The following is a 9,783-nucleotide window of genomic DNA, read 5'->3' on the forward strand; positions in this document are numbered from 1 at the left end:
ACCAATAGCTAGCTAGGATGTTCACAGACTGACAAGTAGTTGGGAGGCGGGGAAAATGACTGCAATGTAAAGGTCAGGGGAGCAGCCTTATAATACATTACATTCCCCCGTTTATGCTTTTATAAGAAAATCTTTTGTTCTCCAGTTCTTTCCCCCCTTCTCTCTCCTTCCTGCGTACATGACTAGGCCTGGTTTTGCAGATGAGATGTAAAAAGTCCATTCTCCCAGGAAGTCTTCCACTTCCAGACTTCCAGAGGCAGATGGCTTTCATGGACTTCATTTCCTCGATTTGACTGATCCCCTATTTCTACACTAACTGCCTGTCCCCAGTTCTGGCTTCGTTTCCCCCTCTAATATTAGGAACTCCTTCACTGCTGTAGGGAAAGGGGGTGATGACCACTCTGGCTTCTTCAAGCTGGAAGGGGGCAGCATGGGGCAAGCAGTTTGGAGTTCCCTTTTTAGAAACTGGGTCAGTCGAGGGGTCCATGGTAGAAGTCTGTTTGGGGAAGAGCAGGTTGTAAAGGCATCTGGGGATGGGTGCTTTTATGAGAGAAGAACAAAAGACATGAGTACTGAAATGAAATTGATATATAATATGGAAGTTGCAGAATCTGGAACATGCCAATGACTATCATGAAGGTGACAGAAGTCAATAATCCCTCACCAGCGGGTGGAAGAACTGAGAAGTTGTTCCCATAACAAGGCCTAGCAAAGGCTGGAGAGACAAGGCCTTTATCTGGGAACTTTAACATTGTCCAGGTTATCAGGAATGTAAACACAACATTTAGTAGAGATCTCTATACTTCTGTTACTAGCAAACATAGATTAAGCCTACCTGTGTCTGTAAGCCTTAAACTGACTAAAACTTCTGACTCTGGCAGTTTCTCTTGACAGTTATTAGGAACATTTGCCTAAGAATCTCTTTTGTAGCTTTTAGTCTTCATTCTAGTGGGCTAACACAAGTGTACATCCTAAATTACATTTTACTATTATTTCTTTTGAATGCCCAAGAATGGCTATATTTTGGTTTTAACTGTTTTGCTAGGTATTTAAGATCAGGCTGGTCAAAGTGACCTGTTCCCATCTGTTAAACAGTCAGCTGAGTTCCCACAGGGGCCACTCGTAGAGAATTTGAGAGCCTTAGCTTTAGTGCCATCCATTAGGCAGGGTCTCCTCAATGAGGTGGCTTCCCTTGAAAGCACCAGGGATGTCTCCCTTTTTCCTTGACCCTCCTCTGAAGCCAGTGCACTGATTGGCTTTTCATCCTCTAGTGGCCTCATCAATCTCCCTGATTGGGAGGCCATGTGACCCAGAGTTTCAAAGCTCCTTAGAGAAGTCCTCTTGTTCCCTGGGTTCAGGCTGACTTTGAGGGCTGGATACTGGTTTTTCTTGGCCTCTGTATTTAATTTCATCTCTAAGTTTGATCTTAACCATCCAGCAAGCCAGTCTCACCAGTCATAAAGTAAGAGTACTGGCATTTAATTTCAATGCCTATGACTTTACAGCTATTTACCCGCTTTTATCTAATTGGGGTTTACATTATCCATCCTATAGGTGATGGCTTACTATTTCAAGTTAATTTATGGTGTTTGCTCTTGAAGCAGCACTTCTGCAAAATATTAATCAGGCAACAATTAGAGTTTACAAAGAAAATACAAAATGGAATCACCAACAGTAAAACAATTTTAAAGACATTTTACTTCTCTTAGTTTACCCAATTTATATTGGACCTTTTTAAATCACGTGAATTAAAAGTATTTGGATCCATTTTTAAAGTTTTAATTTTATGTGCACTTATATTTAACTCTAGAGTTGGATAAAAAGAACTGATCAAAAATCATTAACTGGGGCGCGGGGCAATGGCGGCTCCCAGCTCGCAGGCAGCGGGTCCGGCCGCCCGCCCAGTCCCTGTGGCTTGCGCTGCCGCTCTGCTGAGTGGAGGGTGCGGCTGCGCTTGACCTGGAGTCGTGAGTGACCGGGCCCGGGTTTTGGGGTGGTGCCCGGGACGTGATGAACCTGCCAGCCCAGGGGTCTCGGGACCCGGAGGGAGAGGCAGCGGGAGGGTGTCGGGACTCTGTGTCATCCAGGAGAGCTGTGGTCTACGCCGCTGGAGGAACCTGCCGCCGCCCTGTCCTGCCGCCGAGCGCGGGCTGTGGGTGTTGAGGTTCGCCGCCACCCCGGGACACTACACCAAGCCTTGCCTTTAGACTTGCAGGTCTAACCTCGTTGACGGTCTGTGCTTGAGATCCTGAAGGAATTGGATGAGTATTATGAGAAGTTTAAACGAGAGACAGATGGTGCCCAAAACGCCGAGTGTTACACTGCATCCAGAGAGCCCTTTCCGGAGCCAGGAGCTGGGCCATGGGAAGATTCAGATCGTGAGTCAGACGGTGGAGCTGGTGGAGACCCGGAGCAGACAAGTGGACAGTCACGTGGAACTCTTCGAGGCTCATCAGGAGATCAGCGACACCACTGGCAACAGCGGCAAAGCTGGCCAAGAGAAGGCAAAGAATGAGACGATCGCGCAGGCAGGAAAGCCCAATAGCAAGCGCTCCCGGCGGCAGCGCAACAATGAGAACCGGGAGAACGCGTCTAATAATCACGACCATGATGACATCACCTCAGGAACACCCAAGGAGAAGAAAGCAAAGACCTCCAAGAAGAAAAAACGCTCCAAGGCCAAAGCAGAGAGGGAAGCGTCCCCTGCAGACCTTCCCATCGACCCACACGAGCCCACGTACTGTCTGTGCAATCAGGTCTCCTATGGAGAAATGATAGGCTGCGACAATGACGAGTGCCCCACCGAGTGGCTCCACTTCTCGTGTGTGGGACTCAATCATAAACCAAAGGGCAAGTGGTACTGTCCCAAGTGTCGGGGGGAAATGAGAAAACGATGGACAAAGCATTGGAGAAGTCCAAAGAAGAGGGAGCCTATAACAGGCAGTTTGTGGACATTCACTAGTAGTGAGGAGAACAGAATCAGCCAGTGTATTTATTACATTGCCGCCTGCGCTGAGGTGTGAGGATGGTCAAAAGGCGCGTCCCCTTCATGGGGATGGCAGTGAGTCTCCTGGCCTTTTGTTTTCACTGGTACACGTGTAAGAAGACAGTGGTCTGTGGATCAACGTCTTAGGAACTACAAACATAGGTTTGAATTAAACACTTAAGTGAGTCTCAGACTGATTTTTTGTGTGTGGGGGGGGTGACTTGGAAGCAACCTAACACATTAAGTGTGATAAGAAAAGATTTAATTTAGCTATTTTATTTTAATGAAAAATAATGTTACACTTTATGAACATTTTTTTTTTAATTAGCCGGGTTGCTAAAGTACAGCCTACAGCAAATTTGTTTCTTGTACCATAATGTATATTCATATAACAATTCAATAACAAAGGTTTAAAGTTGGAAAATTATTTTTAAAAAGGTAAATGGTGGGGCTAGGGGTATAGCTCAGTGGTGGAGTGCCTAGCAAGCCCCAGGCCTTGGGTTTTATCCCCAGCACTGCAAAAAAAAAAAAAAAAAAAAAAAAAAAAAAAAAAAATGAGGTGAATGGTTAAATTTTACATGGCAGATATTTTATATACTGGTCTGTTCCCAAAATGGCCATTTTTAAATGATTGAGTTCATTTTTATTAACTCCAAAAGAAGTGATCTAATCATGGAATTTAAATCACGCTTTTGCTATCATAGATCATAGTGTGTAAATGTACATTTCCCAGAGATCTTGCTCTTGCTGTATTATAATTGGAAGCACAGCCTGATGCTGTTGTGAAACCAAGGTATGCTTCCTGCTGTGTGTGTGAGTTGTATAGGTGTGATGTCAAGAATAAATGAAACTTGGCCAGTTTCTTTCTCTAGCAGTTAAAAAAAAATCATTAACTTAGGTATGTAGGATTAAAATGGTGAGCTCAAAAATATAGCATTTTCCAAATCTTCAACTTGTTGGCTTAGGATCAGACTTCCTCAACAGGACTCCCATAGCACAAGAAATAAAAGCAAGAATTAACAACTGGGATAGATTCAAACTAAAAAGCTTTCTCTCAGCAAAGGAAACTATCAGTAAACAACTACTGTGCATTAGGTGTTTTAATAAGTGCTGTTAATCAAATGGAATTAAGACAGACCTGGCTAACAACTGTGCTAAAATTTCTATTTCCTACTCCATATGCTACATTTTCAAAATCATTTATGTCATTGATAGTCAAACCAAATAAAAGTCTAAGTAGTAAAGCAGTTGCATAGAATATCAAGATAAGACTCCAAAATTCCACTATTTCTTTTCTGTGAAAACTTCCAGTGACCACATAATGACTGGCATTTCTTTTCTTAATCGGTCACTTGAGCTGAAACTGTCCCAATGACTACTGAGTAAACTATGGTGTGTTTCTATCAAACATAGCTGAGCTAAGACAATGTTGCTCAAATAAAATCTGCAGACCATCTGCTTCTTAATCACCTATGATGCTTATTTAAAGACAGATTTCTGGGCCCTAGAGTACAGATCTATAGATTCAAAATCTCTGGCTGGAAGATGTATGGATCTTACATTTTTAATAAGTTCCCAATGTGATTTGTGTGCAAATTCAACTTGAGAACCACATTCCCTAGAGAAAAATAAATCAGGGGAAAAACTGGACTATGGAAGAACTCTGTAACCAGATACTGAGGAATAAAGATCCAAAGTTTTACACACAAGAAAAATTTTAGTCCTCAGAATTAAAATTTCAACTGCCAGTCTCTTAACAGGGTGGGGTTGATGAGATCAAGACCATAACTGATCTAAACACAAGCACCTTAATGGTGAACGTTCAAGAAATTGCTATTCTAGAGTCCAAGGGAAAGGGTAGAAAGGCAACGCTCTGAAAAAGTTCATCCAGATTCTTTTGAAGAAGCAAAGAAAACTGTTTTTGCAAAAGTCACACCTACTAAAGTTGGGGTTGAATGATCTCAGAAAATAGAACTGCTTCCTCTTCAATTCATTTAATTAATGTCAGACCTCCCTGCTCCAACTAATTAACCACATCTAGCACACACCTGAGATAACCTCCCAAAAGCAGCCTTGCCCACTAATGGACAAGTTGATCCTGTAACCATCAGAACCGTCAAAGGCAAGAAGTTACATGGGCTTTTGATAAAAATAAACTGAAATAACCAAGTTGGTCATATAGTTACTGTAATATAATATAAAGCTGCTTCCCCGCCTCCCAACTTACAACCTAGCTTGTCAGTCTGTGAACATCCTAGCTCACTATTGGTGCATCAGTCAGTCTGCAAGTCTCCTTCGTTATTGGCCCCCTGTTAGCCCAGTGGAATTCGACTGTTTAAGAATAGCCCCCCCCCCAATTTTTGCTCTCTCCTCCATTTCTCTCTCTCTCTCTCTCTCTCTCTCTCTCTCTCTCTCTCTCTCTCTCTCTTCCTTCCTCTCTTACCCTGCAGGGAGACACTCTGCCTGTTTGCTTAATAAACTCTCTTATGTGAGTTCCTACACCCGAAGTGGTTTCTGGGTTCTTACACCAGCTACTGCTTGATTTACCGTGTTAGACTTAAAAGATGCCTTTTCCTCTATACCCTAGACTCTCAATTGCAATGTCTGTTTACCTTTAAGGAACCAAATAGTGGGTCTCAGTTAACCTAGAAAGTGTTGCCTCAAGGATTTGGCAATAGCCCTCAGCTGTTTGGAAAAACACTAGCTAAGAACTTAGCAAGACAGCAGTTAAATGCAACTGAAATGTACACGTACGTTCGCCCCAAGACTAAGTCAGACTGCAGGCTACACAAGAGAGTCTTAGGCAGATGGGCCTCATAACTACCAAGAGAAACTGCCAGAGTCAGAAATTTTGGGTCCGTTTAAGGCCTACAGATCTTCCTACCCTGGACCAGGCCTGCCAAATTGCCCCCAGAAGTTCCTGCAGGATCAGAGGCACGAGTTCACCCACCAATCGGTCCATCAACCACTTCCCCTTCAAGACACCTGAAGCCAAAACCCGCAATTCACTATTGACACCTAGCTCCAAAACTCCGCTCCCACCTACGGCCCTCCCTGACCCCCTTTTACAGGAATGAGACTCGTCGCCCCCACAAGCAGGAAGAAGCTACAGAAGGAAGAACATCGTCCCAACCCTGGCATCTGTAAGCACAAAAAGGGAGGTGCATTGGCATCAGATCTGCCATTTAGCTGCCGCCAGGATCCTGCCCCCACCACACCCTTTTGCAACCTGGATCCTTAACTCGTCAGCCATTGGTCCTATCATTATTAGCCCCTGAACCTCCACTACTTAATAGCTGCCCTGCCATTCTCCCCTCCCCTCCCCCACCCTCCCCCTCCCCTGCCCCTTGAGGGCAGACCCTCTGCTCATTCACTTAATAAATCCCATGTGTGGGATTCGGTGTGTGGCCTGGTGCTTGGACTCTGTTCAGACTCCCTGTGTGTCCTTTCAAGAGAAGCAGCGCAGGCAAGAGTAGAAAGCAGGTTTTATTTAAAAAAAGCAACACCAACTTCCCTGCTGGAGGGAGAAGGGGGCCAGAGCGGACATCCTGGCAGCCCAAGAACCAGGAGGGTCCTGCCCCTTGTACACATCTCCCAGTTTATTCGTTCTGCCCTCTGCGCCCTTCTCTCCCCTTGACCAGGCCCTGGAGCGGCCCTGGGATGGCCACAGGGTGAGGAGCAGGTGGCGGGGAGAGGCCCCCGGGGAGTGATCCAGGCAGGAGCCGCCCAGGAGGCGATAATTAGCGACTCCTACACCTCCTCGCAGGGAGACGTTCCTGGGACAGCTGCCCCTAGAAGCAGGTTGGAGCAGGCGCAGGTCATCTGGGTGAGGAAGGAGGAAGGGCCCGGAGGCATTAACATTTAAGTCCCCCAGAGGCGGCCTTCAATGTCCCAGACCCAAACCAGCCTCCAGCTGAGGCGGGTAGCATGAGGTGCAGCTGGCCCTTAACCCTCCACGCCAGGCAGTGGTGGGTTCAGTTCCTCAGGAGTTAGCTGTCAGGGTGTCCGACACTGTCCTGTCTCTGACTACCTGGTGCCTTGAGGCCACTCCGTGCCCTTCCTTGGCAGCTGCTGTGTAATGGGGATAATGTGTCCTATTGCTTCCCAAGCTTCAGCGATTCCTACAGATTTCAGAATGGATGCTTTTATTGGGGTGGGGTCCTGGGGACTGAACTCAGGGGCACTCGACCACTGAGCCACATCCCCAGCCCTTTTTCTATTGTATTTAGAGACGGGGTCTGAGTTGCTTGGTGCTTTGCTTTTGGGGATGTTGGCTGTGAACTCACAATCCTGCCTCAGCCTCCCAGGACACTGGGATTATAGGTGAGCCACGTGCCACCGTGCCCAGCTCAACAGTGTTGCTTTATCTGACAGATACGGATAATGACAGGATCTACCTCCCAGATCCGAGACCGGAATGGGAAAATACATGGGAAGAGTCACCAACGGAGCCTGAGCTATAGCATTAACCGCGATGGGGACGCATCGTTGACCCCGCCACAGGGACAATGTACCTGCAAGGGCCATCCCAGAGAATATGCTCTGGAGAGCGCGGCGTGCAAGACCCTCAGCGGGAGCCTCAGGAAGCAGCCCCCACACCTGCCAGCTCTGGGTGGGTTTGCAGAGAGTGCACAGCACGACTTCCCAGCAGGGAAGGTGATCTGCGCCATCTGGGCTTTGGGGTGGGGGCAGACAGGACAGAGAGAGTCGGGAAGGACAAAGGGCTGAGAAGCAGCTCTGTTCTCAGGGGGAGGCCTGAGGGCAGGAGATGCACCTGCCCACGGTGATGAGCAGCGAGCTGTGCTTGAGGCCAGATGTGCACTTAGGAGAAGATGCCCCTGTGCTGCCTCTGCCCTTGGCACGGGCTTGGGGTTCCTACCGGGACCCAGTGGAGCTGCCAGCCAATGCTGCAGCCATGGTGGTCCAGGGAAAGGGTCCCTGAGAAGGAAGCGGGAGAAAGGAGCTGCAATTGGCCTTGGCACAGACCATGGCGCAACTTAAGGGAGACATAGAGTTGGGGTGTGGGTGTCCCCAGAAGCCCCCGTGGAGATGGTGCAGGAAGGTTCAGAGGGGACACGATCGGGTCGTGAGAGCCTCAACCCGGTCAGTGTCTGGCTCCCTGGGGGATCCGCTGGGGGCACCTGGAGGCAGGTGGTGTGGTGAGGAGGTGGCACTGGGGCCTGGCTCTGGGGACACATGTGCATCTGGGAGTGGAGTCTCTCTGCCTCCTGGTCCCCAGGGGAGCTGCTTCCCTGCACCACACTCTTCCTCCATGAGGTTCAGCCTCCCCTCAGGCCCGAGGAACGGAGCCGGCCGTCTGCGGACTGAGCCCTCTGCCACCGTGAGCCCCAAATCCACTCCTCCTCCTCTGCAGCTGTTCTGGTGGGTCCTTTAGACACAGTGGCAAAAAAAGTTGAGTAAAACACAGAGGAGAGGTGGCCTGGCAGGTTGGGGAGAGGGAAGGGGGTCAGTCCTGGTGACAGGGTGCAGGACCAGGAGGGCAGGTGCACCTTGAGCCCAGTGGGGTGAGCCAGGGAGACCGAGGTCGTGGTCGTCGCCATTTGGCCACTTTAAAAAAAATTATATTCAGTTGCAGATGGACACAATATCCCTATTTTATATATTTATTTTTGATGTGGTGCTGAGGGTCAAACCCAGTGCCTCACACATGCAAGGCAAGTGCTCTACCACTGAGCCACAGTGCAGCCCCCTTTGGCCACTTTTGAGTCCTGAGCAGGTCGGCTGCCTGGGCACTAGAGGTCACTGGGTATTGCCAGAGCCCTTTGGCGGTCACCACCTGTTCAAGTTCTGCTCGTGCCCCATCTGCCTTCCAGGAAGGAGGCAGGGCTGATCCCTTCCTTACTGAGCAGAGTGGAGGGCAGTCCTGGCAGGCCTGTGGGTCAAGAACTCACCAGGTCCAGCAGCTCAGGAGGCTGAGGCAGGAGGATCAAAAGGTGGAGGCCAGCCTCAGCAACTTAGCGAGGCCTAAACAACTCAGTGAGACTCTGTCACTAAATAAAATATAAAAAGGACTGGGAATGTGGCTCAGTGGTTGAGCACCCCTGGGTTCAATCCCTGGGACCAAATAAATTAAATTAAAAATAAATAAGTCACTGGGCAGTTCTCAGAACTGGACTGGAGCTGACCCTGGCCAAGTGCCACTGGTACCTGCTCTAGGTTCCTGCTGGTGGTTTTCAAGTTTCTTTGGGAATTAACATTGAGAGAGAGTCATCTCCCGAGGTCTAATTGCTCTTTCCACCCCACAGCACATGCACCAGGCCTATGTGATTGCCTTCCTTTGTATTGCCTCATTAAAAAACAAAAACAAACACACACACACAAAAAACTACCTCTAATGCTTTCAAATAATACTGAAAAGCAAGTGAGGACGGATTACATGTGCTGTGAGAAAAGGCTGATCCAAGCAGATGCACTGGTAGAAAATACTGCAAGCTTTTTCTCAGACAAAACTTACCTGTTTCCCAGGATGCCCCCCACTTAGCTGGGGCTCCTGCATCTTTTTCTTTTCTTTTCTCTTTTTGTACCACATATGGTACCCAGGGGTGCTTAAACACTGAGTCATGTCCCAAACCCTTTTAAACTTTTTATTTAGAGACAGGGTCTCACAGAGTTGCTTAAGGGCCTAAGTTGCTGAGGCTGGCCTCCACCTTTCGATCCTCCTGCCTCAGCCTCCCAAACCACTGGGATTTCAGGCATGTACCACCACACCCAGTGAGTTGGTTGGATTGCGCCTGGTGATCTGGGGGACACTGACTGTAGTCCTACTGCACACTGCT

General features: G+C 48.1%; 1 pseudogene across 1 annotated transcript; it reads left to right on the forward strand.

The window, feature by feature from the left end:
• The first annotated feature begins 1,859 nt into the window (after positions 1-1,859).
• Positions 1,860-3,028, forward strand: LOC306650461 (inhibitor of growth protein 1-like; annotated as a pseudogene). The gene is made up of 3 exons: positions 1,860-1,942; positions 2,029-2,164; positions 2,246-3,028. The product of its transcript is annotated as an inhibitor of growth protein 1-like (transcript).
• The last annotated feature ends 6,755 nt before the right edge of the window (positions 3,029-9,783 follow it).

This window comes from Sciurus vulgaris, assembly GCF_902686455.1.
Source record: "Sciurus vulgaris genome assembly, chromosome: 19".
NCBI classification, from domain to species: Eukaryota; Metazoa; Chordata; class Mammalia; order Rodentia; family Sciuridae; genus Sciurus; species Sciurus vulgaris.